This window comes from Lithobates pipiens, unplaced genomic scaffold (genome assembly GCF_037356315.1).
Source record: "Lithobates pipiens isolate NorthernLeopardFrog02 unplaced genomic scaffold, aLitPip1_a1.2 Scaffold_17, whole genome shotgun sequence".
In the NCBI taxonomy this organism is placed as follows: domain Eukaryota; kingdom Metazoa; phylum Chordata; class Amphibia; order Anura; family Ranidae; genus Lithobates; species Lithobates pipiens.
Genome location: NW_027507755.1, coordinates 11,967,906 through 11,983,658, shown reverse-complemented (window position 1 = coordinate 11,983,658; position 15,753 = coordinate 11,967,906). Strand labels below are relative to the sequence as shown.

Below are 15,753 nucleotides of genomic sequence, written 5' to 3'. Positions count from 1 at the left end.
TTACGTTTGGGGGCACGACTTACGTATACGTTTTCTTTGCTGCGCGAGCACGCGGGATGGGGTGCTTTAAAAAAAACAAAACATTTTTTTACATGGTCTCTGATCACTGATCACTTTTATTGCTGTCGCAAGGCATGTAAACATCCCTTGTGACAGTAATAGGTGGTGACAGGTACTCTTTATGGAGGGATCGGAGGTCTAAAAGACCCCAAATCCCTCCTCTGCACTTAAAAGTATTCAGATCACCAAAATTGCCAATTCTGAATACTGTTATTTTTTTCTTAAATCCGAGCGATTGGCAGCCGAGTAAACTGGAAGTGACGTTGTGACGTCGCTTCCAGGATTTTACACCCGAGACCCGATCAAAGCTGAATTTGGCTTTGTTTGTGTCTCAGCCTAAGCGGCGGACACACCGGCTGGTGGCCCGGCCACCCAAGCAGCTGCAGGCATCACCCCAGTTTAACCCCTTCAAGCGATGAAGAAAAATTGAAAACAACACCAAAATTTGCATACTGTTGAAGCAAATGTATTAAGATAAAAAGCCTTCTGTGTGCAGCAGCCCCCCTCAGGACCCCTAATACTTACCTGAGGTCCCTCTAGATCCAGCGATGTTGTAGGATTGTCTCGGCTGCCCAGGACTCCCCTCCTCATTGGCTGAGACAATAAAAAATTGTAAAAAAATCAAATTTCTTCATAAATTTAGGCCAATATGTACAGTATTCTGCTACATATTTTTGGTAAAAAAAATCCCAATAAGCGTATATTGATTGGTATGCACAAACGGTATAGTGTCTACAAACGATGGGATAGATTTAGGGACTTTTATTATTTTACTAGCAATGGCGGCGATCAGTGATTTTTACCGGGACTGCAACATTGCGGCGGACAAATCTGACACTAAAGCCCCGTACACACGAGAGGACTTATGTCCGACAGACTTCCGAAGGAATTCCGTCGGAGTTCTGCCGGAGTTCCGACGGAGTTCTGACGGACTTTTCGGCGGAGCGGACTTGGCCACACACAATCACACTAAACTCCGACGGATTCGAACGTGATGACGTACGACTGGATTCGAATACGGAAGTTCATAGCCAGTAGCCAATAGCTGCCCTAGCGTCGGTTTTAGTCCGTCGGAATAGCATACACACGAGCGGATTTTTCGAAGGGGACCGGGTCCGGCGGAGTTCCGTCGGGAAAATTTGAAGCATGTTCCATATTCTAAAGTCCATCAGACTTTGGTGAATCAAAAGTCCGTTGCAGCCCACACACGATCGAATAGTCTGACGGACTCAGTCCGTCGGACTTTGGACGTTGAAAAGTCCGCTCGCGTGTACGCGGCTTAAGTGACACTTTTGAGGACAAGTCACACCAATACAGTGATTAGTGCTAAAAATAAATGCACCATCACTGTATAAATGACACTGGCAGGGAAGAGTTTAACATCAGGGGCAATCAAAGGTTAAATGTGTTCCCTGGGAGTGCTTTCTAACTGTGGGGGGGGGGGGGGGGGTGTGCTTTCACTAAAGGAAAACAGAGATCCTTGTTTCTGCTTAGCAGAAACACAACATCTTAATTTTCCTCTCTGGCAGAACAATGGTCTGCCTTGTTTACATAGGCAGACCGCCATTCTGCCCCTCCGCGAACGATCATCGGGTTTCAGCAATAGATGACCACACAATAATAGACTCCCCCAGCAACAATGGACTCCACCCCAACAACAATAGATTCCCTGCAGCAACAGTGAACTACCCACAACAAAATATCACACCCAGTAACAAAATATCCACCCAAGCAACATTAGACCCCCCCCCCAGCAGCCACAACAGATTTCCCAGCAGCCAGCATCAATAGATCCTCCAGCAGCCAGTAAAAATAGACCTCTCCCTTAACAGTAGATCCCTTCCAGCAACATAAGACCCCCCCAACAACAATAGACCCTCACACTAAATCAGATCCCCACCAGTGACAATAGATCCCTCAGCAGCTAACATCAATAGACCCTGCAACACACCCCACACCCCCATGCTATTACATACATTCAGTGCTGGAGGTGGGGGAACTGCGTTCCCCTGCTTTCCCGCTGAAAAAAATCCCTGGGTTTACCTGTAGGTAAAAATGTAAAAAAAGGTATACAACCACTTTATGAACAAGGAGCGGTCCTTAAGCGGTTAAAGGACATTTTTCAATGTTTCACTTTAAGCATTAAAAAAAAAAAAAATCACTGCTCCTGGCCAAATGGAATTTTTGTTCCCCAAGGCAGTGTCCCCCCCCCCCCCCCCTAGCGTGGACACTTCCTTGCCTATTAGCCCCAGAAAATGGCCATTTTCAATTTGACAAATTTGTTTCCCATTGATTTCAATGATGTTCAACATCCAAAATTCTTTGAAGTTTGCCAAACAATGCTCAGACCGAAGCAGTTCAGCTCATCCCTGCTTGGGATAAACCCTTTAAGGCTCCTCAATATTTAGACTCTCTTAGAGCATGTAAAAACATTGTACAAAATCTATCACTTGCACTCCAATGTTTGCTGGTGTTTCCATCAATCTAAAGTGTCTTACAGGATGTACATGTCTGGTGGGAATGTCAACCCATCACCACTCTCTGCTGCAGGATTATTGGATTATACAATTCCATCTAGCTGGATATTATTGTTAAGTCTCTGAAACTAGCTCCCTTAAGGACAATCCCGTAAACTATTTCTGAGGATGAGACACTGGAAGTCTTATAACATCCTTTCACTGTTAGTATGGCTAGACATCCTGGATGATATAATGCATATGGAACGTCTTGTAAGCAGGGATTCCATCAATACATTTCAAAATATGTGGTAGGCATAGATTGTCTATAGGAATCCCAACACTTTAAGGATCTAGTTGCTCACTCTTCTAATTCCAAGCAAGCTCAGAAGTCCTATAACTTTTGTGACTCTACTAATTTATAGACTCACCACTTTGTACCCAGAATTCTTGTAGCCATGTTATTTGGGTAGTCTATGAGGGGACTCTCTCTCTATTTCTCTTTCCCCGCTCCTAGATTCAGTCTTAACTCATTCTTTACCCTCCACGTCTCCACCCTCACTTGCCCACCCCATCCCATTTTTACTTCCTTTGTATAACCCCCATACCTCCCTCTAATTGCAGACATCTGCTGTGCATTTATATCTCCCCTTCATGAAACTCAAAGCCTCACCTGCCATGAACATTAAAAAAAAAAAAAAAAAAAAAATCAAGCTTCGATGGTCGTAGCTTGGCGACCTGAGGTCACAGAGACCCCAAATATTGGGGCTTCTACGACCTATGTTTCCGGAGATACGGGGCTCCTTGCACAGCCTCTCAGAAGCTACATACAGAGTTTAAATACAAGCTGACACACAGCAGACTGAGAGGATGAGCTCACAGTCCCCTCATTTCTTGTCAGAGGCACTGAGCTCAATGGACAGCTTGGAGTCTTGGACCAATGGTAAAGTACCATTAGCCCCAGCTGTCCAATAAAAATGCTGCAGTAGAGGCACGCCTCTCACTGCAGTGTCATTGAGGGGGCATGTGTCTAAAAGACACATGCTCCCTTCTAGCCCAGCCCTCTTAAGGAGAAGAAAATAACATGCCTTTATGGGTATAAGATTTACCCACAATCCCATGTTTTTCTCACACAGTTAAAAGCGAGAATGAGAATCTGCTGCTGTTGAAAAGATATTGTTATAATCAAGCTAAACCATATATTTTTATGCTATATGTTATAAGATAATTTATTATTTATCTATTTACTGTGAAATTACTGGTTTTGAAGTTATTATTTCAGTAATTTGTCCGTTAAGCCACCTGCTTGAGTAGTTTTTTAAAATATAGTAAATTACCTTAAAAACAATATATAATAATTATTTGTATATTACTTATGGTAATTAACCCCTTGCCACCCAGGTCTATCCTGACACATCTCTCCTACATGTAATAATCATCATTTTTTTTTTGCTACAAAATTACTCAGAATCCCCAAACATTATATATATTGTTTTAGCAGACACCCTAGGGAACAAATGGTGTTTTTTGCTTTTTATGATACACAGTATTTTCACAGTAATTTTTCAAATGCATTTTTTGGGAAAAAAACTGTTTCATGAATGTAAAAAAAAAAAAAACACTAAAGGTAACCCAATTTTTATTTTTATTTTTTTTGTATATTGTCAAAGATGATGTTACGCCAAGTAAATAGGTACCTAACATGTCATGCTTTAAAATTGCGCACACTTGTGGAATGGTGCCAAACTTCAATACTTTAAAATCTCCATTGGCGACACTTTAAGATTTTTTACAGGTTACCTGTTTAGAGTTAGAGAGGAGGCCTATTGCTAGAAGTATTACTCTCGCTCTAACATTTGTGGCGTGTGTAACCTGTGTGTATCTGGCTCTGATACTAGCCAGGGCCTCACCAGCCACTGACCTCACTGCATGCCCCTGGTTCGTTCTCCGTGGTCCCATTGTATGTAGGAACGTAGCCACCTTCTCATGCTCACTCCCGAGATGGACGATGAAATTTGTCCAGTGCACTGAGCAGTGTACATGACCGCAACTAATATGCACTGCTCATTCCGAACAAAGGAAAGTGGGGAGGGAAAGGAGAGGTTTCCGAGTCACAGAGAATGTTACGATGAGCCAGAAAAACAAAGTAAGAAATCATTTATTAAAAAAATAGTTTACAGGGCCATTAAGTAAGGATAAGTAGTGGATGTGTATGTATTCATTTTTGAGAATAAAGATATCGTTTAGTGACACCTCAATATCTATGGACAGCTTTACATCGACTATACAATGCGTGCCTTTTCTGCTGTTCCATTTTTCTTGTTTTGGTATTAATGGCTAATTTTAGAGTCTTACATTTCCCGCGTGTTTCACAGCTGTGCTTTTCTCTGGATCTCTTACTTTTATGTATATTTAGCTCTTCTCTATATGAGTTGAATAAGTCTTTCCAATCAGGAGAAAAAAATAGCATGCTTAATCCCTCAAATATGTTCTTCTGCGAGCACTGATTATATATATCTAAGTGCCACTTGTTACTGGGTTCTCTTTTCACATTGCCAACAGTTGTCCCTTTTGCCTGCCCAGATTTGCATATTTTCATAGAAGATGGACTTGTTTTTAGAGACAAAAGGGACGAGGCTTAACCAGAATAGACATAGCTTGAAAACAATATACAGTTTTGTATTGGGGTGAAATTTGGGTCAATTGGTGTTTTACTATTAGGTGTTGTGTTGCTCTGGGTTTACTATACGCTTTGCAATTTGTGCCTGTTAATGTGGAGCTCAAGCACAATAGTGATTAAGAATGAGATGGAATAAACTATGAAAAAAGTGTTTAGGGCTTCATGCACATTGATGTACAGCATGCAGAGCCTGTGTAATGACATCTCCCAGATTCGCTGCCACAACATACAGCTGCCCAGGTGCATTAGAAGTAGGGGTGCACCGAAACTGAAAATTCAGGATGCACTTGGCCAAAAACCAAAACCAAAATGGATAGTTAAAAAAAAAATATATATATATATATATATATATATGAGGTGAATGGGTAGGGGTACGATGTACCCCATACTTATTCACAAAGGATGGTGGGCCAGGATCTAGGGGCCTCCTTATTAAAGGGGGAGCCCAGATTACGATAAGCCCCCCACCCACAGACCCCGACAACCAACGGCCAGGGTTGTTGGGAAGAGATCCTTGTCCTCATCAACATGTGGACAAGGTGCTTTGAGGTGGGGGGGGCGCAGGGCCCCCCCTTCCCCAAAGCACCCCCCCCCATGTTGAGGGCATGTGGCCTGGTACAGTTCGGGGGGTGCCCGCTCGTCCCCACCCCCTTTCCTGCGTGCTCGGATAAGGGTTTTTTTTTTTTTGGCGTAGGGGGTTCCCCTTAAAATCCATACCAGACCCAAGGGCCTGGTGTGCCCCTGGAGGGGCATTCCCTCTCGAACTTGCTGCGATAGGAAAATGTGTTTTTCCTATTGCAGCGAGCGCGAGATGTACAGTACCCTGTCGCCGAGAACCAGCGTGATAGGATTGCGCTGGAAACATTCTCGCGGGCAAGTGCTGTAGCTTCCCTTGCGTTTTATTTGGTCCGTCGGACCAGCATATAGACGAATGGGCTTCCCGATAGGAACTGAGTCCGTCGGACCAAGATTTAAAACATGTTCTATTTCTAGGTCCGTCTGACTTTTGGGAAGAAAAAATCAGACGGAAGCCCACACACGATCGAATTGTCCGACGGATTCCGGTCCGCCGGACCAAGTCTGCCGGAAAGTCTGATCGTGTGTATGTGGCATTAGGGGTGTACTCACTTTTGCTGCCAGCAGTTTAGACATTAAAGCGGAGGTCCACCCTAAAATGGACCTCCGCTCATCGGAATCCCCCCCCCCCCTCCGGCGCCACAATCGGCTGCTTTCAGGGGGGAGGGGGGTGCAGTTACCTGGATAATCCAGGTAACTGCACCCACTTCCGGGCTAGCTCTCTGCGGAAAGGGGCGTACGCCCCTTTCCGCAAGCGCCCGCCCCCTTCAGCAAGTGCCCCGCTGCCTGCTGGGAAACACACAGCTCCCAGAGGCAGCGGGGACCGTCCGGATTGCGCCGCGCGGCTCGCGCATGCGCAGTAGGGAACCGGGAAATGAAGCCGAAAGGCTCCATTTCCTGATTCCCATACCCAAGATGGCGGCGGCACGAGCGAGCGATCGGCTTCGGGTGCCGACATCGCGGGCGCGCTGGACAGGTAAGTGTCACTATTTAAAAGTCAGCAGCTGCAGTATTTGTAGCTGCTGGCTTTTAAAAAAAAAACAAAAAACGCAGAGTCCCGGTGGACTCCCGCTTTAATGGCTGTGTGTTGCGTTATTTTGAGGGGACAGCAAATTTACACTGTTATACAAGCTGTACACTCACTACTTTAAAATGTGAGGGGTGTACTCACTTTTGTGAGATATTGTGTGTAATATATATAGATATATATATATATATATATATATATATATACGCACAAATGTTTTGCCTTTCAATTCTATTTTAAATGGGATGTGTTGTTTTACAAGGTGTGGGCTCACATATACAGTACTTTACCTTACATGTGTCACTCAAATTTCACATGTTGGTAGAGTAATGCTTCTTCTAAAGTAACTCTTCCTCTTTTTCATTGCAGGTACGTAAATAACGGTATTTATGCAGAAGCAAAATGCCATCATTGAGTTCTTGACAAAGGAGGGGCGAAGTCTGTCCAACATTCACAGAAGGCTACATAATGTTTACAGCGATAAAACCTTTTAAACGTCTTCATCCATCTATGTACTTTGACCTTGTCAACAGTATCAACTTCCTTCCTCAAGAACTCAATGATGGCACATTGCTTCTGCTCAAAGTCCATCGTTTGCTAACACTAAAAAAGAAGAAAAGGAGTTACTATAGAGGAAGAGTTGCTCTACCAACATGTGAAACTTGAACTTTGTATATTTATTTAAAAAAATGTATGCCCACTTCTACATTTCTTTCACTACATCCCTCAGACCCTCGTATATTTGGAAGCTGTTTTTCTTACCTAAGGATTTGTATTTCTGGCCATCCAGTCCTGATATTTACTTTGTCTTGATTAATGTCACTGGTGACCTACAATTTCTCTGCTGCAGTTTAACAAAACAGCTAGGTCACCCCCCCGCCCCAAGCCTGTGATTGGACACTTAAGGAGAACAAACTGATGAGGTCATCTCTCTGCTCTTTCTTTCAGCATGTACCTTGTTAATGCCTGTGAAAGCAAGACACCTGATTGGATCCTAGTGTCGCCCCTGCCTCATTAAGTCCTTACATGGGATTACAAGAGACTGGAAGCACATCACATTCAGGTATTTACACTATTTTAACTTTAAGTACATTTATTGATACTTTAATGCATGCATAACTGCATTCATTGGTGTTTTTCTAAAGAGGGTCAGAACTGTGGAATCAGTTCCCAAAAAGGCAAGCAGAGAGCAAAGGACTATTATCAGTATTGCCTGTGCGCTCTCTACAGCTGATCTTATCCTTTTTACTGGCTTACCATGCCTGGATCTGCTCTGTGGCTCTGTTTGGAGGGGGCTATCTTGGTAAAGGTAGGGATTTGCTTCTTCATGTAACAGCTGTCCCACTGATGACTAGTGTTCAGATAAGTGGTAATAGGAATTTGCAGGCAATGTGCTGCAATAGCAGCGTTTTGCCAGCAGTGTAGCCATGCTGCCCTATTGATTTCAATGGGCAGGAGCGGTGGAGCAGCGGTAAACACACCGTTCCTTCACCTCTCCAAAGAAGCTGCTAGCAGAACTTTCCTGACGCCCTGCCAGCGCACCGCTCCAGTGTGAAAGCCCTCGGCTTTCACACTGGAGACAATGGAGCAGCTGTTTGAGGGTGGATTGCAGGCGCTATATTTAATGCTATAGCGCCTGCAAAATGCCCTCAGTGTGAAAGGGGTCTAAAACTTTAAGATCCATAAGGCACATCCAGATATCTGGTTGATGGATACAACCATCTTTAACCCTTGATGTTCTGGACGGTTTATTAACTTTTCATACACACTCTCTATCAACCGGACCTGCATCAAGGGGAAAGTACTATTTTACTTCTCCTCCATAGCTACGATCTATATAGAGTTATACCACTAAGTTTTATATAATAAGACCATCCCGCAATATACGGACGCCTGGCTAATGTCATTCACATTCTTTGTTGTTTGTGCTCTGCTCTGACGGATATAGCTTTCTTTTCATTTTTGAGTTATGTTCTTTGTCTTTATGGGTGGAGCATCAATATTTGGGATATAAGCTACAGATCTGGAACCCTAAAGCCCTCTGTCCCTGAAGAAGATCTGCATTTTTGTTTTCAAAAATGCGTTGGGCGTTCTGTCTGACAAAGCTCTGGGCTTTTCTTTGCCGCTGGTTTCCATTTCTGCTCCCAATATTTGCGTTTGTTGCGTATATCCCCATGTTCGTGTTGCTATATATTATCAATGTGTAATAAATTTTGAATATTTTTTTACCATCAAACTGTTTGTGGCCCGGTTTAAAGTCCCAATCTGAGGAATTCATGTTTTGATTCTTACATACTAAGGGCAGGAAAGATAAGTGAGGCTTCTAGTAAGTCGGTCTTTGCAGATTTAAGGTACTGATGTCGCTGACCTGCAGACACAGTGTAGGGAAACGCCGTTTAGTCTCTGTATGTAAGGGTGGCTCCATAGGATGCTGCAAAAGAAAGGAGCCACCCTGAAACAGGAATCCTGGCCCAGTAGTCACCAACTTAAACCGGAACATAGGTACTGGTTAAAAGGTAAAGAATCAGCATACTCAATAAGGCTGCATTCACACCTGGCCATTGATTCTACCTGCGATTTTTAAAACGCTCTAAAATGACAGATCACACCACCTGAATTTCATATGCCATTCATTTTACAGTTATGACATAGAAAATGTAAATCGCTCTGTAATTGCAATAAACCACGTTGCATGAAGCTTGTCGCCCAATAAAAGTTCAGAAGCTTCTTTTTGTCATTTTAGCAGCGAGTTTTGAAATAACAGGCAGAATGGCGGCAATTCTGCCCACGATTCAAAGCAGGGCGCTGTGAATGCAGCCTAAGTGATTAAATCAGCTGCTGAAAGAGCTTAAAACTGAGGGTTTAACCACTTCCTGTCCTTAGCTTGTATATAAACGGCCTAAGGCTGAAGTGGTTATACTAGGATCATGGCTACATCCACAGTCATGAGCCCGGTATCTTTTTTTTTCCCTGAGCGGCTGTACAGTGCTGGATTACATTTAAAGGGGGGTGAAGGGTGGGAGGGGCCAATCACCGCTGCCGCTGCCTTTACCGGGCTCTCCCATCCGATTGGGGAGCCAGGTAAGGATGGGACAGATGCCATCCGATTTGGGTACATAGTGAGAGGAACTGATGTTGTTTATCCCATTGTGTGACATCAGAAACTGGAAGCAACGAGGTTTTTGTCACTTCCAGTTTCCGTCTCATGTAAACAATCCTTTATCAGCTTGTAAAAGCATTAGATCCAACCAATCTTGGTTTAATCTGATGCTTTGGAAGCCAGAAGAGAGATCTGGGGACTCGTATACCCCAGATCTCTCTATAGAGAGCACCTGTCACGGTCCATGCTATAACAAGGGATGTTTTTCATTCCTTGTAGTAGCAATAACGTTGATCAAAAAAAAAAAAAAGAAAGGAAAATTAAAGGTATAATATTAAAATAATTTTTTAAAATAAAATATGTAAACGGAGATCGCGATTGCACCACATTTGTGAGGTATCTCCGCGAACATTAGAGCGAGAGCAATAATTCTACCCCAGACCTCCTGTGAAACTCTAATCTGGTAACCTGTAAAGGCTTTTAAAGCGTTGCCTATAGAGATTTTTAGGTACCATAATTTGTTGCCATTCCACAAGTGTACGCAATATAAAAAGTGTGATATGTTTGGTATCTATTTACTCGGCATAACATCAACTTTTATATTTTTCCAAACTGGGTATCGTATTGTGTTGTTGCGCATTAAAATTAAAGTGTATTTTTTCTAGCAAAAATGATGCAGATTTTTACATGTAGGACAGGATTGTCAGATTTGGCCTAGACTGGAAGTGGTTAATAGCACTTTAAAGTGCAGTTTAACAGGTCTACATGAATGCATTCCTGACATCACAATATATGGCACAAGAATGGACCAAAAACAGACATGCCGCATTTTCCAGTGCAACACACTAGAATGCATGGTGGTGCCCTGTAGTGCATTGTGCTGTAATGCATGTATGTCAGGGCTGGGTTTCTTAGTATACTGGTATGCCATTGAAAAATGAAAGGCATCGTAACGCACTAATATAGGTACGACAGTTCACTGCAGCGTAAAAGTGTGCTTTGGCCATAAAGGTAACCTGGCATCAAAGGTGTTCCTTTCTACTTCATGATCATGACACAGGTTCCTTTAAATAGCGTCTGGAGTTCCACTTTGTAGCAGCAGATCTCAGCACAATCCTTTTCCTTTTGAACCGTTCTTGCTATCTTCCCAGCACTCCGCAGTATGTAGAACATGCAGCTTTGCTATTAAAGTAGATTGTGATTTTTTTCTTTTCATAAATCTTATCTAGTTGCCATGGTAGTTTTATTTCACCTATCTTTTAAGAACAGCAAAAATGTACAATTACAAATTTTCCCTTTTGGAGCTTGAATAAAAAGTTCTGGAGAGGAAAAGTGATGGAATTACCTATCTTTTCTTCGATGAATGTGATGAATAGGTAAGAGCACAATAGGGGTAATTAAATCACAGTTGCAGAATTGTCCTTCTAATTTACTTGCCATTAACAAGCAGTTGCTGAAAGAGAGGCGACGAGTACTATCCGAGATCGCGGTTATCCATGACAACCAGCTGGAATTAATCTTTCAATCATATTTCTACCGAAAAGTCAACTGATTTGTTGCTATGGGTTACAGCATTTTGTATGTCACCACATTCTTATGGCACTGCTGTTTTGCATAAGATTGTATTAGCAGCAGCCCATTACAGGTACACTCCTAAAAAAAATTATAGTAATATGGTTAGTTGTTGAAATCCCGTCGTTTGTCACATTTAGGGCCAAGTTGAGTTTTGGAAAGATTACTGGCTTCCCACAGCATGTGTACACTCCTAGTTGCTGACTGTGCAACTAAAGGGGGTTGTGGTTGGAAGGTTTGAAAAAAATTTGGCTCAACCATGGGGTTTTATTGATCCCCAACCTCACATGTGAATGGAATGGTCTCTCGAAGGACTTGGCAGTCTCTTCCATGTGTCATAGACGGTAATAAAACTTCAGAGAGGTTCTAAAGCCTGCCATACACAGTTACATTATCAATCAATTCCCCCATCCATGGTAACAGCATGGCAAACAGTGACTGCATATGTAAGGATCAACTTTTGTTGAGCCAAATGGTGCAGACAGGGCCACCCATGGCCCAAATTTCAGCCAAACTTCAACTGATTCCACAAGAGTGAGCCAAAATCTGAGCCTTCTATGGGGACCTTAACAATTCCCACTCTGTCTGAAACTGTGGTCTGGTGCAAGTGTCTTTGGGTCGCTCAATCACTGTCTTAATTAATATGACTTTGACTTTGTTGCTTTAAAAAAAAAAAAAGAAATGCAAAGCTTGGCTCTTGCAGGAGAAGACCCTAAATACTTCCAGCGGGTGTCAAACTTCCTACCATTGTCTTCAAGCAGTACAGTCACTAAGAAAGTCTTAACAATTCCAAAATTCTGGGAGTGTCAAATGACCGCATCCCCTGCTGCACTTAATGGTTCCTCCCACCAATACTTTATTACTGGACTCTACGGGGGTGGTAACGTGGGGCCAAGTTAGAGGAAACACAGCATGTGGTGGGGGTTTTAGGCATTTGCCACTCCTGGAGGTGTTGAATGCTGACGAGTTTGCTGCAGCCTGTACAGTGCAGATTGATGATGCCAGAGACCTGGGGCTGGTTGGCCAATGAAGGGAAGAAGTTTTGGGGAACGCTTGCATAAAATAGAATAATCCCGCAGGAGCAAAGAATAAGGTGTACCACCTCATTAATCATTCCTTAGGCACAACCAGCAGTTAACCCTTGCAGTGTGAGGGGACCCATTGCAAGAGTAACTTTTATTTCCATTGGAATTCTGCATTCATTTCTATTTGCTAGAGCACAGAGTTAAGACACTTTCTGCTAGCAGTTCGCTGGAGAGCCAGAACTCTGCTCGACACAGAGTGTAGAAGTCTGCTACGCCTCCCCTGTACACTTCCTTAATCAAAAGAGCTGCTCTGAGCGCATGAGTACTGCTGATTGGAACAACATGCATTGGGGGGGGGGGGGGGGATCTGATACCACTGGAGATCCAGATGGCAGCACTCTATGTTGAGCAGAGTTCCGACTCTCCAGCGTGCTGCTAGCACACATTGGGGTTCATTTATTAAAACTGCAGAGTGCAAAATCTGGTGTAGCTGTGCATGATAACCAATCAATTTTCTAATTTGAGCTTGTTCAATAAAGTTTTGACAAAAAAAAATCTGAAAACTGATTGGTTTCTGTGCAGAGCTGCACCAGATATTGCACTCTCTTGTATTAGTAAATCAAAAGTGACCAGGTACGCTTCTCAATTAACAACCAATATTTACAGTTTGGTACCTAAAACATTGGAAAAACATAAAAATTTTAACTTAAGTCCATCGAAGTGAAACATAAATTCCATAAAGTAAAAGTCCAAATTCAATGATAAATCTCCCGGGACTGTGCAGAGATGACAGAACATACAGTGGCAAGGTGCTCATACAAATCCTTCTCCACAGCAAGTCACGCCTCTTACCAGAGACTGTGGATTTCAAATGATAGAGATCAAGATCGCTTTGTTTTCCACACACCTCTATGTAAATCAAAGAAGATAATTTGTCATCCAGTTTTCCATTAGAGGTCCCGGCATATATGGAAAACGATCCTCAACATTTGTCATTCAAAGGAAGACGTAGGCACTTCATACTGTAGTATTTAAAACCTCATGATTTATCACAAGATAGTATTGCACTTACAGTTGGAATGATAAAAACTAGCAGATAGTATAACAAACACAGCCGCCGACCTCCACAGCCGACTCATGCAAACAAACGTCTCAGATGTGGCTCCACCTGAGGCGTTTCCCCGTAATAGGCGTCAACTGGGAAAGGAGTCTTATTCAGACTTCACTGGGTTGTGGCTAGGGCTGCAACTAACGATTATTTTCATAATCGATTAGTTGGCCGATTATTGTTTAGATTAATCGATTAATCGGTTAATAACCTTTAAAAAAAAAGTGGGTCAAACTGTTGTTAATATTCAACCACAGTGCCGGGAAAATTTGGAAATAATAGAAAATTTCTTAGTCAAAGGAATTTTCAGACAGTGTTTGTGGTTTTCGTTCAGAAATGACATTCATTTTAAAAACAGAATGTTAAAAACAAGTGAAAATTTCAAAGACATTTTTTTCATTCAGCAAATGTACAAAGATTTTTCGTCTGAATATTCTCTGAAAATTGATCATGCGAAAATGTGACCAGCATAAGGCACAGTACACACCTATACAGTTTTCTTTTGATCTGTTTCTGCAGTGCTTTTTGCTGTACGTTTTGATTTTTGCGCACATGATTTTACTGCAATTTGCATTTTTGCCTTTTTTTTGGGCAGATTAAAAAACACAAATTGCTGCAAAAACGCATTACATGCTTTTCTGCAGCTTCTCCATTGAAGTATATTGAACCAAAGAAGCACCATTTTGCGTTAAAAGTCCCTGACCCTTTCAGATGTAAACGTGTTCCATAGGAAACAAAGTAAATGAACTGTAGTGCATTTCTGCAAAAAGCACCAACACTTAGATTTAAACCAGGTCTAAGACATTTACTAGCATAATGGGGTTGACAAAACTAAAATTAGCCCTTTATAGTAGAAAAAAGCAGATAATCACTACTGTAAGGGGTTCATTTTTTTACTGTAGAACAGTGAGTAATATTTACAGTAGCGATTATTTGCTCTTTTTGTACTATAAAAGCTTAATTTTAGTTTTTTTTTAACCCGATTATGTTACTGGCCGATTAATCGATTATGAAAATAGTAATTGATTTATTTCATACTCGATTAGTTGTCGATTAATCAATTAGTTGTTTCAGCCCTAGTTGTGGCTCTCCTTTGGGATTTGTTATTAATATACCTATTCAGATTAATTACATTTTTTGTATTTCAAGATTTGATCGGGGTGTTGGTCACTTATTTATTTCATCACATTTTTTGTCAGATAACGTGCATTCTCCCCCCCCCCCCCCTTTTAATATTAGTAAATCAACCACAATGTGTTTTAAAGCCCATCTCCGTGGAAAGTGAAAATCCTCCCTTACAGTGGAATTAATTGCTTGTTTGGGTCTAGGGGACTTTACTTAGGCAGCCCATAGATGATTTGATTTCCTTTCTTCCACCATGGGTGGAAGGAAATAAAATCACTTTATTCTCCCATGAACACAGTCAGTGAAAGCCTCTTGGAGTGCTATTGTGTTTTGCTAGTGGGGGGGCACAGGGAGCCTTCCCAGCTGGCAGAACACAATGATCGCTGCTAGCGACTATAGCTGCTTGCAGTAATCACATGGCCAAAATCAGATAGGCTAAACAAAAAATGTCCTCAAAGAATGGGATTTTAACAGACCGGAAACAGTAATGAAATGTATAAAAAGTACACAATTTATTCATAAAACATACAGACAATATATGTAAAATGATGGATCATATATAGCAAACACATGGTGGATAAAAAAAAATAAAACTGAACCAATGGAATAACCTAGAGGTTAACTGTCCAATGTGGGACAGAAGTAATCCAACGTGTTTCGACAGACATACGGTAGTAAAGGTCTTTTAGACAATATAAGGGTCCAGATTTTGCTAGATTAATCCTGTGTGCTGGTGATGCAACAAATGGAAATCATGGCTCAAGAGCGTAAAGAAACGAGACAGACCAGTGAAAATATGCCGGCAAGCAGGGAATGAAAAAAACGCCAGATGGAGCCCCAGTCTCAGATCAAAGTCACTTCAACAGGGGCGGGAGCATATGCATAATGGGAGATACCAGCCGCACCTTGGCATTAATATCTTACAAGATACGGTTGACTATCACAGCTTCTTGCAATATATCTTCTTGGAACTAGGGTCCTATTTAGATTCCTTTATTTTTTTCTTGTGCCTGGCGGCTGGGCG

General features: G+C 42.1%; 1 protein-coding gene across 5 annotated transcripts in view; it reads left to right on the top strand.

Moving 5' to 3' along the window:
* Positions 1 to 15,753, top strand: part of FAT3 (FAT atypical cadherin 3) — a 994,495-nt gene that overhangs the window by 98,158 nt on the left and 880,584 nt on the right. For all 5 annotated transcript variants that reach the window (XM_077484996.1, XM_077484994.1, XM_077484992.1 and 2 more), the window contains exon 2: positions 7,748 to 7,862. The gene's annotated coding sequence lies outside the window, so the exon portion shown is untranslated. The remainder of the gene's footprint in view (positions 1 to 7,747; positions 7,863 to 15,753) is intronic.